Source organism: Hyla sarda, unplaced genomic scaffold (genome assembly GCF_029499605.1).
Source record: "Hyla sarda isolate aHylSar1 unplaced genomic scaffold, aHylSar1.hap1 scaffold_679, whole genome shotgun sequence".
Classification (NCBI taxonomy): Eukaryota; Metazoa; Chordata; class Amphibia; order Anura; family Hylidae; genus Hyla; species Hyla sarda.
In genome coordinates this window covers 105,669-119,766 of record NW_026610696.1, presented here as the reverse complement: position 1 = coordinate 119,766, position 14,098 = coordinate 105,669, and the positions used below count along the sequence as shown (strand labels likewise).

Genomic DNA, 14,098 nt, shown 5'->3' with positions numbered 1-14,098 from the left:
GTAAAAAAACGTGAAAAAAAAGTAAGAGGAAGAGAAGGGAAAAAAAGGTGGAAATGGGTTTAAAAGTGATTTCGGCGGAGAAATATATATATATATATATATATATATATATATATATATATATATATACGCGCACACACACACATATATATAAACGTATTCTCCGTTGAGATATTGCAGCCGCTGCTGTGTCCAGGCCCAGGAGCCTTAGCACTGTGCTGTGATGTCACTCAATACCACTGACATCACTAGGTGTAAACAACATCTCTCCTTTGCTGTGTATGTGACTATGGAGCTGTTTGGTGATGTCGTCTATTATGGCCTTCATAGAAGCAACAGGAGATTGTTGCATCCATCTAGAACCCTCAGAACTACAGTGCTATGATGTCACTCACTTCCACAGGCCTTGCAGAGTGTAAACAACAACAACCCAGCTTTGTTGTGTATGTAACCATAGGGATTTGTGATGTCACCTAGAACCTTCACAGCAGCGACAGCTTTATGAGGAGCATCAGCACTGCTCTGCCTGAGCAGAACCATCACCGCCATAGGTTGTCAAATAACCCGGGTTTAACCCACACAGGTAAGTCCAATGGGGTGCAGGCATGTCCTCTATGCTTACAGCTTCCCGTGGGTGTTGGTTTGATACCGTTTGGGGACAGCCAAGGAGGCATCTGCAGGCAACAAAGGTAGGTGTGTGCTTGTGTGTGTGTTTCCTATGCAGATCCTAAGCCCAGTGTCACATGCAAGTAGGAGGAGTAAGAAGGGTTCCTGGCAAATCCGGGTTATGGATTGCATTTAAAAAGGCCCCGTGGGAGTGCAATGGGCCCCTGTCTTGCTGCTTAGCAATAATGGTATGGGTTTAGGTTCTGCTGTGTGTACTGGTGGTTGACTGCCCCCCAGCCCAGAGTGTGCATGGAAAATTGTCTGGCAGCCTCCCTGACAGCAAGCAGTGATAGTGCCCATGAAGGGCACCTTGTTGGGCCCGCCCCTTTCATGGTTATCGCTTCTCGGCCTTTTGGCTAAGATCAAGTGTAGTATCTGTTCTTATCAGTTTAATATCTGATACGTCCCCTATCTGGGGACCATATATTAAATGGATTTTTGAGAACGGGGGCCGATTTCGAAGCTTGCTTCCGTCGCCCTATGCATTGACCCGATATGGCAGTATCTTCGGGTACAGTGCACCACCCCCTTACAGGGTTAAAAAGAAAGATTCCTACTTTCATTGCTACCTGCTTGCTGGCTAGCCAGCTAGCCAGCCCTGTGGGCCTTGCTGCTGCTGCAGCCAAAAAACAAAAGGTGGTGCTGCTGCTGCTTCTGCTGCTTCTGCTTCTGCTTGTGTCTGGCCGCTGTTGGAGCGTCCAGGCACAGGACTTCTGCTGCTGCTGACTAAATGGCCTCCTTAATTGGATCATTTGAGTAGCCAGCACACCTGTGCAGGTAGGGCATGACATGATAGGCAGCTGCCTTGATAGCGGGTGGGTGCTGAATGTTCCTAATTGACAAAATAAGATTAATGCTTATGAAGAAATATAAAATCTCATCCCTTCCCCAATATCGCGCCACACCCCTACCCCTTAATTCCCTGGTTGAACTTGATGGACATATGTCTTTTTTCGACCGTACTAACTATGTAACTATGTAACATAACATGGGGGGGGGGGGGGTCTCCTGGCTGTTCACACAGGTGTGTCATTGCTGTACATTGACCATGCATTGCTTCTGTGGTATTGCAAAGGCAAAGACAAATGCTTCCAGCCATCCATTGCACTAATGGATTGGTCATCAGCTGGCTGTCTATGTCCCGCATCAATATAGACCAAAGTACAGAGGGTTAGGCTATGCTATTGTGCACCTACCTGATGCATCAGAAGGTGCGAGGCCCTTGCTAAATTCTGTGCACAGACTTTGAGATCTATACTTTAGACTGTATCTAAACCTGCTCCAACATGGACTGACATTCTGGCCTACTTTCAGCCGATGCGACTTGTCTGTCGCTGAACAGTCGCTTTTTATGTATTCAGCACCTATGTATAATGTTGTAAAAATGCTCTAGAAGCTAAAGTCGCAGAAATGTCACACATATTTGGCCTGCAACTTTCTGTGCGACAAATTCAGACAGGAAAAATCAGTATAAATCCTTAGAAAATTATCCCCCAGTGTCTCCATCTGCTGGCGGTATTGAATAAGCATTGTTGCACTGATGGGGTATGCATTAGACGAAAAAAAAGAAGAAAAAGAAGAATAATACGCCCAGAAAAGAGGCGAAAAGGAGAAAAACGTAAAAAAAACGTGAAAAAAAAGTAAGAGGAAGAGAAGGGAAAAAAAGGTGGAAATGGGTTTAAAAGTGATTTCGGCGGAGAAATATATATATATATATATATATATATATATATATATATATATATACGCGCACACACACACATATATATAAACGTATTCTCCGTTGAGATATTGCAGCCGCTGCTGTGTCCAGGCCCAGGAGCCTTAGCACTGTGCTGTGATGTCACTCAATACCACTGACATCACTAGGTGTAAACAACATCTCTCCTTTGCTGTGTATGTGACTATGGAGCTGTTTGGTGATGTCGTCTATTATGGCCTTCATAGAAGCAACAGGAGATTGTTGCATCCATCTAGAACCCTCAGAACTACAGTGCTATGATGTCACTCACTTCCACAGGCCTTGCAGAGTGTAAACAACAACAACCCAGCTTTGTTGTGTATGTAACCATAGGGATTTGTGATGTCACCTAGAACCTTCACAGCAGCGACAGCTTTATGAGGAGCATCAGCACTGCTCTGCCTGAGCAGAACCATCACCGCCATAGGTTGTCAAATAACCCGGGTTTAACCCACACAGGTAAGTCCAATGGGGTGCAGGCATGTCCTCTATGCTTACAGCTTCCCGTGGGTGTTGGTTTGATACCGTTTGGGGACAGCCAAGGAGGCATCTGCAGGCAACAAAGGTAGGTGTGTGCTTGTGTGTGTGTTTCCTATGCAGATCCTAAGCCCAGTGTCACATGCAAGTAGGAGGAGTAAGAAGGGTTCCTGGCAAATCCGGGTTATGGATTGCATTTAAAAAGGCCCCGTGGGAGTGCAATGGGCCCCTGTCTTGCTGCTTAGCAATAATGGTATGGGTTTAGGTTCTGCTGTGTGTACTGGTGGTTGACTGCCCCCCAGCCCAGAGTGTGCATGGAAAATTGTCTGGCAGCCTCCCTGACAGCAAGCAGTGATAGTGCCCATGAAGGGCACCTTGTTGGGCCCGCCCCTTTCACGGTTATCGCTTCTCGGCCTTTTGGCTAAGATCAAGTGTAGTATCTGTTCTTATCAGTTTAATATCTGATACGTCCCCTATCTGGGGACCATATATTAAATGGATTTTTGAGAATGGGGGCCGATTTCGAAGCTTGCTTCCGTCGCCCTATGCATTGACCCGATATGGCAGTATCTTCGGGTACAGTGCACCACCCCCTTACAGGGTTAAAAAGAAAGATTCCTACTTTCATTGCTACCTGCTTGCTGGCTAGCCAGCTAGCCAGCCCTGTGGGCCTTGCTGCTGCTGCAGCCAAAAAACAAAAGGTGGTGCTGCTGCTGCTTCTGCTGCTTCTGCTTCTGCTTGTGTCTGGCCGCTGTTGGAGCGTCCAGGCACAGGACTTCTGCTGCTGCTGACTAAATGGCCTCCTTAATTGGATCATTTGAGTAGCCAGCACACCTGTGCAGGTAGGGCATGACATGATAGGCAGCTGCCTTGATAGCGGGTGGGTGCTGAATGTTCCTAATTGACAAAATAAGATTAATGCTTATGAAGAAATATAAAATCTCATCCCTTCCCCAATATCGCGCCACACCCCTACCCCTTAATTCCCTGGTTGAACTTGATGGACATATGTCTTTTTTCGACCGTACTAACTATGTAACTATGTAACATAACATGGGGGGGGGGGGGGTCTCCTGGCTGTTCACACAGGTGTGTCATTGCTGTACATTGACCATGCATTGCTTCTGTGGTATTGCAAAGGCAAAGACAAATGCTTCCAGCCATCCATTGCACTAATGGATTGGTCATCAGCTGGCTGTCTATGTCCCGCATCAATATAGACCAAAGTACAGAGGGTTAGGCTATGCTATTGTGCACCTACCTGATGCATCAGAAGGTGCGAGGCCCTTGCTAAATTCTGTGCACAGACTTTGAGATCTATACTTTAGACTGTATCTAAACCTGCTCCAACATGGACTGACATTCTGGCCTACTTTCAGCCGATGCGACTTGTCTGTCGCTGAACAGTCGCTTTTTATGTATTCAGCACCTATGTATAATGTTGTAAAAATGCTCTAGAAGCTAAAGTCGCAGAAATGTCACACATATTTGGAATGCAACTTTCTGTGCGACAAATTCAGACAGGAAAAATCAGTATAAATCCTTAGAAAATTATCCCCCAGTGTCTCCATCTGCTGGCGGTATTGAATAAGCATTGCTGCACTGATGGGGTATGCATTAGACGAAAAAAAAGAAGAAAAAGAAGAATAATACGCCCAGAAAAGAGGCGAAAAGGAGAAAAACGTAAAAAAACGTGAAAAAAAAGTAAGAGGAAGAGAAGGGAAAAAAAGGTGGAAATGGGTTTAAAAGTGATTTCGGCGGAGAAATATATATATATATATATATATATATATATATATATACGCGCACACACACACATATATATAAACGTATTCTCCGTTGAGATATTGCAGCCGCTGCTGTGTCCAGGCCCAGGAGCCTTAGCACTGTGCTGTGATGTCACTCAATACCACTGACATCACTAGGTGTAAACAACATCTCTCCTTTGCTGTGTATGTGACTATGGAGCTGTTTGGTGATGTCGTCTATTATGGCCTTCATAGAAGCAACAGGAGATTGTTGCATCCATCTAGAACCCTCAGAACTACAGTGCTATGATGTCACTCACTTCCACAGGCCTTGCAGAGTGTAAACAACAACAACCCAGCTTTGTTGTGTATGTAACCATAGGGATTTGTGATGTCACCTAGAACCTTCACAGCAGCGACAGCTTTATGAGGAGCATCAGCACTGCTCTGCCTGAGCAGAACCATCACCGCCATAGGTTGTCAAATAACCCGGGTTTAACCCACACAGGTAAGTCCAATGGGGTGCAGGCATGTCCTCTATGCTTACAGCTTCCCGTGGGTGTTGGTTTGATACCGTTTGGGGACAGCCAAGGAGGCATCTGCAGGCAACAAAGGTAGGTGTGTGCTTGTGTGTGTGTTTCCTATGCAGATCCTAAGCCCAGTGTCACATGCAAGTAGGAGGAGTAAGAAGGGTTCCTGGCAAATCCGGGTTATGGATTGCATTTAAAAAGGCCCCGTGGGAGTGCAATGGGCCCCTGTCTTGCTGCTTAGCAATAATGGTATGGGTTTAGGTTCTGCTGTGTGTACTGGTGGTTGACTGCCCCCCAGCCCAGAGTGTGCATGGAAAATTGTCTGGCAGCCTCCCTGACAGCAAGCAGTGATAGTGCCCATGAAGGGCACCTTGTTGGGCCCGCCCCTTTCACGGTTATCGCTTCTCGGCCTTTTGGCTAAGATCAAGTGTAGTATCTGTTCTTATCAGTTTAATATCTGATACGTCCCCTATCTGGGGACCATATATTAAATGGATTTTTGAGAACGGGGGCCGATTTCGAAGCTTGCTTCCGTCGCCCTATGCATTGACCCGATATGGCAGTATCTTCGGGTACAGTGCACCACCCCCTTACAGGGTTAAAAAGAAAGATTCCTACTTTCATTGCTACCTGCTTGCTGGCTAGCCAGCTAGCCAGCCCTGTGGGCCTTGCTGCTGCTGCAGCCAAAAAACAAAAGGTGGTGCTGCTGCTGCTTCTGCTGCTTCTGCTTCTGCTTGTGTCTGGCCGCTGTTGGAGCGTCCAGGCACAGGACTTCTGCTGCTGCTGACTTAATGGCCTCCTTAATTGGATCATTTGAGTAGCCAGCACACCTGTGCAGGTAGGGCATGACATGATAGGCAGCTGCCTTGATAGCGGGTGGGTGCTGAATGTTCCTAATTGACAAAATAAGATTAATGCTTATGAAGAAATATAAAATCTCATCCCTTCCCCAATATCGCGCCACACCCCTACCCCTTAATTCCCTGGTTGAACTTGATGGACATATGTCTTTTTTCGACCGTACTAACTATGTAACTATGTAACATAACATGGGGGGGGGGGGGGTCTCCTGGCTGTTCACACAGGTGTGTCATTGCTGTACATTGACCATGCATTGCTTCTGTGGTATTGCAAAGGCAAAGACAAATGCTTCCAGCCATCCATTGCACTAATGGATTGGTCATCAGCTGGCTGTCTATGTCCCGCATCAATATAGACCAAAGTACAGAGGGTTAGGCTATGCTATTGTGCACCTACCTGATGCATCAGAAGGTGCGAGGCCCTTGCTAAATTCTGTGCACAGACTTTGAGATCTATACTTTAGACTGTATCTAAACCTGCTCCAACATGGACTGACATTCTGGCCTACTTTCAGCCGATGCGACTTGTCTGTCGCTGAACAGTCGCTTTTTATGTATTCAGCACCTATGTATAATGTTGTAAAAATGCTCTAGAAGCTAAAGTCGCAGAAATGTCACACATATTTGGCCTGCAACTTTCTGTGCGACAAATTCAGACAGGAAAAATCAGTATAAATCCTTAGAAAATTATCCCCCAGTGTCTCCATCTGCTGGCGGTATTGAATAAGCATTGCTGCACTGATGGGGTATGCATTAGACGAAAAAAAAGAAGAAAAAGAAGAATAATACGCCCAGAAAAGAGGCGAAAAGGAGAAAAACGTAAAAAAACGTGAAAAAAAAGTAAGAGGAAGAGAAGGGAAAAAAAGGTGGAAATGGGTTTAAAAGTGATTTCGGCGGAGAAATATATATATATATATATATATATATATATATATATATATATACGCGCACACACACACATATATATAAACGTATTCTCCGTTGAGATATTGCAGCCGCTGCTGTGTCCAGGCCCAGGAGCCTTAGCACTGTGCTGTGATGTCACTCAATACCACTGACATCACTAGGTGTAAACAACATCTCTCCTTTGCTGTGTATGTGACTATGGAGCTGTTTGGTGATGTCGTCTATTATGGCCTTCATAGAAGCAACAGGAGATTGTTGCATCCATCTAGAACCCTCAGAACTACAGTGCTATGATGTCACTCACTTCCACAGGCCTTGCAGAGTGTAAACAACAACAACCCAGCTTTGTTGTGTATGTAACCATAGGGATTTGTGATGTCACCTAGAACCTTCACAGCAGCGACAGCTTTATGAGGAGCATCAGCACTGCTCTGCCTGAGCAGAACCATCACCGCCATAGGTTGTCAAATAACCCGGGTTTAACCCACACAGGTAAGTCCAATGGGGTGCAGGCATGTCCTCTATGCTTACAGCTTCCCGTGGGTGTTGGTTTGATACCGTTTGGGGACAGCCAAGGAGGCATCTGCAGGCAACAAAGGTAGGTGTGTGCTTGTGTGTGTGTTTCCTATGCAGATCCTAAGCCCAGTGTCACATGCAAGTAGGAGGAGTAAGAAGGGTTCCTGGCAAATCCGGGTTATGGATTGCATTTAAAAAGGCCCCGTGGGAGTGCAATGGGCCCCTGTCTTGCTGCTTAGCAATAATGGTATGGGTTTAGGTTCTGCTGTGTGTACTAGTGGTTGACTGCCCCCCAGCCCAGAGTGTGCATGGAAAATTGTCTGGCAGCCTCCCTGACAGCAAGCAGTGATAGTGCCCATGAAGGGCACCTTGTTGGGCCCGCCCCTTTCACGGTTATCGCTTCTCGGCCTTTTGGCTAAGATCAAGTGTAGTATCTGTTCTTATCAGTTTAATATCTGATACGTCCCCTATCTGGGGACCATTTATTAAATGGATTTTTGAGAACGGGGGCCGATTTCGAAGCTTGCTTCCGTCGCCCTATGCATTGACCCGATATGGCAGTATCTTCGGGTACAGCGCACCACCCCCTTACAGGGTTAAAAAGAAAGATTCCTACTTTCATTGCTACCTGCTTGCTGGCTAGCCAGCTAGCCAGCCCTGTGGGCCTTGCTGCTGCTGCAGCCAAAAAACAAAAGGTGGTGCTGCTGCTGCTTCTGCTGCTTCTGCTTCTGCTTGTGTCTGGCCGCTGTTGGAGCGTCCAGGCACAGGACTTCTGCTGCTGCTGACTAAATGGCCTCCTTAATTGGATCATTTGAGTAGCCAGCACACCTGTGCAGGTAGGGCATGACATGATAGGCAGCTGCCTTGATAGCGGGTGGGTGCGAAATGTTCCTAATTGACAAAATAAGATTAATGCTTATGAAGAAATATAAAATCTCATCCCTTCCCCAATATCGCGCCACACCCCTACCCCTTAATTCCCTGGTTGAACTTGATGGACATATGTCTTTTTTCGACCGTACTAACTATGTAACTATGTAACATAACATGGGGGGGGGGGGGTCTCCTGGCTGTTCACACAGGTGTGTCATTGCTGTACATTGACCATGCATTGCTTCTGTGGTATTGCAAAGGCAAAGACAAATGCTTCCAGCCATCCATTGCACTAATGGATTGGTCATCAGCTGGCTGTCTATGTCCCGCATCAATATAGACCAAAGTACAGAGGGTTAGGCTATGCTATTGTGCACCTACCTGATGCATCAGAAGGTGCGAGGCCCTTGCTAAATTCTGTGCACAGACTTTGAGATCTATACTTTAGACTGTATCTAAACCTGCTCCAACATGGACTGACATTCTGGCCTACTTTCAGCCGATGCGACTTGTCTGTCGCTGAACAGTCGCTTTTTATGTATTCAGCACCTATGTATAATGTTGTAAAAATGCTCTAGAAGCTAAAGTCGCAGAAATGTCACACATATTTGGCCTGCAACTTTCTGTGCGACAAATTCAGACAGGAAAAATCAGTATAAATCCTTAGAAAATTATCCCCCAGTGTCTCCATCTGCTGGCGGTATTGAATAAGCATTGCTGCACTGATGGGGTATGCATTAGACGAAAAAAAAGAAGAAAAAGAAGAATAATACGCCCAGAAAAGAGGCGAAAAGGAGAAAAACGTAAAAAAACGTGAAAAAAAAGTAAGAGGAAGAGAAGGGAAAAAAAGGTGGAAATGGGTTTAAAAGTGATTTCGGCGGAGAAATATATATATATATATATATATATATATATATATATATATATATACGCGCACACACACACATATATATAAACGTATTCTCCGTTGAGATATTGCAGCCGCTGCTGTGTCCAGGCCCAGGAGCCTTAGCACTGTGCTGTGATGTCACTCAATACCACTGACATCACTAGGTGTAAACAACATCTCTCCTTTGCTGTGTATGTGACTATGGAGCTGTTTGGTGATGTCGTCTATTATGGCCTTCATAGAAGCAACAGGAGATTGTTGCATCCATCTAGAACCCTCAGAACTACAGTGCTATGATTTCACTCACTTCCACAGGCCTTGCAGAGTGTAAACAACAACAACCCAGCTTTGTTGTGTATGTAACCATAGGGATTTGTGATGTCACCTAGAACCTTCACAGCAGCGACAGCTTTATGAGGAGCATCAGCACTGCTCTGCCTGAGCAGAACCATCACCGCCATAGGTTGTCAAATAACCCGGGTTTAACCCACACAGGTAAGTCCAATGGGGTGCAGGCATGTCCTCTATGCTTACAGCTTCCCGTGGGTGTTGGTTTGATACCGTTTGGGGACAGCCAAGGAGGCATCTGCAGGCAACAAAGGTAGGTGTGTGCTTGTGTGTGTGTTTCCTATGCAGATCCTAAGCCCAGTGTCACATGCAAGTAGGAGGAGTAAGAAGGGTTCCTGGCAAATCCGGGTTATGGATTGCATTTAAAAAGGCCCCGTGGGAGTGCAATGGGCCCCTGTCTTGCTGCTTAGCAATAATGGTATGGGTTTAGGTTCTGCTGTGTGTACTGGTGGTTGACTGCCCCCCAGCCCAGAGTGTGCATGGAAAATTGTCTGGCAGCCTCCCTGACAGCAAGCAGTGATAGTGCCCATGAAGGGCACCTTGTTGGGCCCGCCCCTTTCACGGTTATCGCTTCTCGGCCTTTTGGCTAAGATCAAGTGTAGTATCTGTTCTTATCAGTTTAATATCTGATACGTCCCCTATCTGGGGACCATATATTAAATGGATTTTTGAGAACGGGGGCCGATTTCGAAGCTTGCTTCCGTCGCCCTATGCATTGACCCGATATGGCAGTATCTTTGGGTACAGTGCACCACCCCCTTACAGGGTTAAAAAGAAAGATTCCTACTTTCATTGCTACCTGCTTGCTGGCTAGCCAGCTAGCCAGCCCTGTGGGCCTTGCTGCTGCTGCAGCCAAAAAACAAAAGGTGGTGCTGCTGCTGCTTCTGCTGCTTCTGCTTCTGCTTGTGTCTGGCCGCTGTTGGAGCGTCCAGGCACAGGACTTCTGCTGCTGCTGACTAAATGGCCTCCTTAATTGGATCATTTGAGTAGCCAGCACACCTGTGCAGGTAGGGCATGACATGATAGGCAGCTGCCTTGATAGCGGGTGGGTGCTGAATGTTCCTAATTGACAAAATAAGATTAATGCTTATGAAGAAATATAAAATCTCATCCCTTCCCCAATATCGCGCCACACCCCTACCCCTTAATTCCCTGGTTGAACTTGATGGACATATGTCTTTTTTCGACCGTACTAACTATGTAACTATGTAACATAACATGGGGGGGGGGGTCTCCTGGCTGTTCACACAGGTGTGTCATTGCTGTACATTGACCATGCATTGCTTCTGTGGTATTGCAAAGGCAAAGACAAATGCTTCCAGCCATCCATTGCACTAATGGATTGGTCATCAGCTTGCTGTCTATGTCCCGCATCAATATAGACCAAAGTACAGAGGGTTAGGCTATGCTATTGTGCACCTACCTGATGCATCAGAAGGTGCGAGGCCCTTGCTAAATTCTGTGCACAGACTTTGAGATCTATACTTTAGACTGTATCTAAACCTGCTCCAACATGGACTGACATTCTGGCCTACTTTCAGCCGATGCGACTTGTCTGTCGCTGAACAGTCGCTTTTTATGTATTCAGCACCTATGTATAATGTTGTAAAAATGCTCTAGAAGCTAAAGTCGCAGAAATGTCACACATATTTGGCCTGCAACTTTCTGTGCGACAAATTCAGACAGGAAAAATCAGTATAAATCCTTAGAAAATTATCCCCCAGTGTCTCCATCTGCTGGCGGTATTGAATAAGCATTGCTGCACTGATGGGGTATGCATTAGACGAAAAAAAAGAAGAAAAAGAAGAATAATACGCCCAGAAAAGAGGCGAAAAGGAGAAAAACGTAAAAAAACGTGAAAAAAAAGTAAGAGGAAGAGAAGGGAAAAAAAGGTGGAAATGGGTTTAAAAGTGATTTCGGCGGAGATATATATATATATATATATATATATATATATATATATATATATATATATATATACGCGCACACACACACATATATATAAACGTATTCTCCGTTGAGATATTGCAGCCGCTGCTGTGTCCAGGCCCAGGAGCCTTAGCACTGTGCTGTGATGTCACTCAATACCACTGACATCACTAGGTGTAAACAACATCTCTCCTTTGCTGTGTATGTGACTATGGAGCTGTTTGGTGATGTCGTCTATTATGGCCTTCATAGAAGCAACAGGAGATTGTTGCATCCATCTAGAACCCTCAGAACTACAGTGCTATGATGTCACTCACTTCCACAGGCCTTGCAGAGTGTAAACAACAACAACCCAGCTTTGTTGTGTATGTAACCATAGGGATTTGTGATGTCACCTAGAACCTTCACAGCAGCGACAGCTTTATGAGGAGCATCAGCACTGCTCTGCCTGAGCAGAACCATCACCGCCATAGGTTGTCAAATAACCCGGGTTTAACCCACACAGGTAAGTCCAATGGGGTGCAGGCATGTCCTCTATGCTTACAGCTTCCCGTGGGTGTTGGTTTGATACCGTTTGGGGACAGCCAAGGAGGCATCTGCAGGCAACAAAGGTAGGTGTGTGCTTGTGTGTGTGTTTCCTATGCAGATCCTAAGCCCAGTGTCACATGCAAGTAGGAGGAGTAAGAAGGGTTCCTGGCAAATCCGGGTTATGGATTGCATTTAAAAAGGCCCCGTGGGAGTGCAATGGGCCCCTGTCTTGCTGCTTAGCAATAATGGTATGGGTTTAGGTTCTGCTGTGTGTACTAGTGGTTGACTGCCCCCCAGCCCAGAGTGTGCATGGAAAATTGTCTGGCAGCCTCCCTGACAGCAAGCAGTGATAGTGCCCATGAAGGGCACCTTGTTGGGCCCGCCCCTTTCACGGTTATCGCTTCTCGGCCTTTTGGCTAAGATCAAGTGTAGTATCTGTTCTTATCAGTTTAATATCTGATACGTCCCCTATCTGGGGACCATTTATTAAATGGATTTTTGAGAACGGGGGCCGATTTCGAAGCTTGCTTCCGTCGCCCTATGCATTGACCCGATATGGCAGTATCTTCGGGTACAGCGCACCACCCCCTTACAGGGTTAAAAAGAAAGATTCCTACTTTCATTGCTACCTGCTTGCTGGCTAGCCAGCTAGCCAGCCCTGTGGGCCTTGCTGCTGCTGCAGCCAAAAAACAAAAGGTGGTGCTGCTGCTGCTTCTGCTGCTTCTGCTTCTGCTTGTGTCTGGCCGCTGTTGGAGCGTCCAGGCACAGGACTTCTGCTGCTGCTGACTAAATGGCCTCCTTAATTGGATCATTTGAGTAGCCAGCACACCTGTGCAGGTAGGGCATGACATGATAGGCAGCTGCCTTGATAGCGGGTGGGTGCGAAATGTTCCTAATTGACAAAATAAGATTAATGCTTATGAAGAAATATAAAATCTCATCCCTTCCCCAATATCGCGCCACACCCCTACCCCTTAATTCCCTGGTTGAACTTGATGGACATATGTCTTTTTTCGACCGTACTAACTATGTAACTATGTAACATAACATGGGGGGGGGGGGGGTCTCCTGGCTGTTCACACAGGTGTGTCATTGCTGTACATTGACCATGCATTGCTTCTGTGGTATTGCAAAGGCAAAGACAAATGCTTCCAGCCATCCATTGCACTAATGGATTGGTCATCAGCTGGCTGTCTATGTCCCGCATCAATATAGACCAAAGTACAGAGGGTTAGGCTATGCTATTGTGCACCTACCTGATGCATCAGAAGGTGCGAGGCCCTTGCTAAATTCTGTGCACAGACTTTGAGATCTATACTTTAGACTGTATCTAAACCTGCTCCAACATGGACTGACATTCTGGCCTACTTTCAGCCGATGCGACTTGTCTGTCGCTGAACAGTCGCTTTTTATGTATTCAGCACCTATGTATAATGTTGTAAAAATGCTCTAGAAGCTAAAGTCGCAGAAATGTCACACATATTTGGCCTGCAACTTTCTGTGCGACAAATTCAGACAGGAAAAATCAGTATAAATCCTTAGAAAATTATCCCCCAGTGTCTCCATCTGCTGGCGGTATTGAATAAGCATTGCTGCACTGATGGGGTATGCATTAGACGAAAAAAAAGAAGAAAAAGAAGAATAATACGCCCAGAAAAGAGGCGAAAAGGAGAAAAACGTAAAAAAACGTGAAAAAAAAGTAAGAGGAAGAGAAGGGAAAAAAAGGTGGAAATGGGTTTAAAAGTGATTTCGGCGGAGAAATATATATATATATATATATATATATATATATATATATATATACGCGCACACACACACATATATATAAACGTATTCTCCGTTGAGATATTGCAGCCGCTGCTGTGTCCAGGCCCAGGAGCCTTAGCACTGTGCTGTGATGTCACTCAATACCACTGACATCACTAGGTGTAAACAACATCTCTCCTTTGCTGTGTATGTGACTATGGAGCTGTTTGGTGATGTCGTCTATTATGGCCTTCATAGAAGCAACAGGAGATTGTTGCATCCATCTAGAACCCTCAGAACTACAGTGCTATGATTTCACTCACTTCCACAGGCCTTGCAGA

General features: G+C 45.8%; 6 non-coding genes across 6 annotated transcripts; all 6 read left to right on the top strand.

The window, feature by feature from the left end:
- The first annotated feature begins 1,002 nt into the window (after window positions 1-1,002).
- On the top strand, window positions 1,003-1,193 carry LOC130343412 (U2 spliceosomal RNA). Its single transcript, XR_008882745.1, has one exon. It is a non-coding gene; the product is annotated as a U2 spliceosomal RNA (small nuclear RNA).
- A 2,092-nt stretch (window positions 1,194-3,285) lies between these two features.
- LOC130343351 (U2 spliceosomal RNA) lies at window positions 3,286-3,476 on the top strand. Its single transcript, XR_008882694.1, has one exon. It is a non-coding gene; the product is annotated as a U2 spliceosomal RNA (small nuclear RNA).
- A 2,083-nt stretch (window positions 3,477-5,559) lies between these two features.
- On the top strand, window positions 5,560-5,750 carry LOC130343411 (U2 spliceosomal RNA). Its single transcript, XR_008882744.1, has one exon. It is a non-coding gene; the product is annotated as a U2 spliceosomal RNA (small nuclear RNA).
- Window positions 5,751-7,839: 2,089 nt separating this feature from the next.
- On the top strand, window positions 7,840-8,030 carry LOC130343366 (U2 spliceosomal RNA). The gene has a single exon (XR_008882707.1). It is a non-coding gene; the product is annotated as a U2 spliceosomal RNA (small nuclear RNA).
- A 2,090-nt stretch (window positions 8,031-10,120) lies between these two features.
- On the top strand, window positions 10,121-10,311 carry LOC130343363 (U2 spliceosomal RNA). The gene has a single exon (XR_008882705.1). It is a non-coding gene; the product is annotated as a U2 spliceosomal RNA (small nuclear RNA).
- Window positions 10,312-12,407: 2,096 nt separating this feature from the next.
- Window positions 12,408-12,598, top strand: LOC130343364 (U2 spliceosomal RNA). The gene has a single exon (XR_008882706.1). It is a non-coding gene; the product is annotated as a U2 spliceosomal RNA (small nuclear RNA).
- The last annotated feature ends 1,500 nt before the right edge of the window (window positions 12,599-14,098 follow it).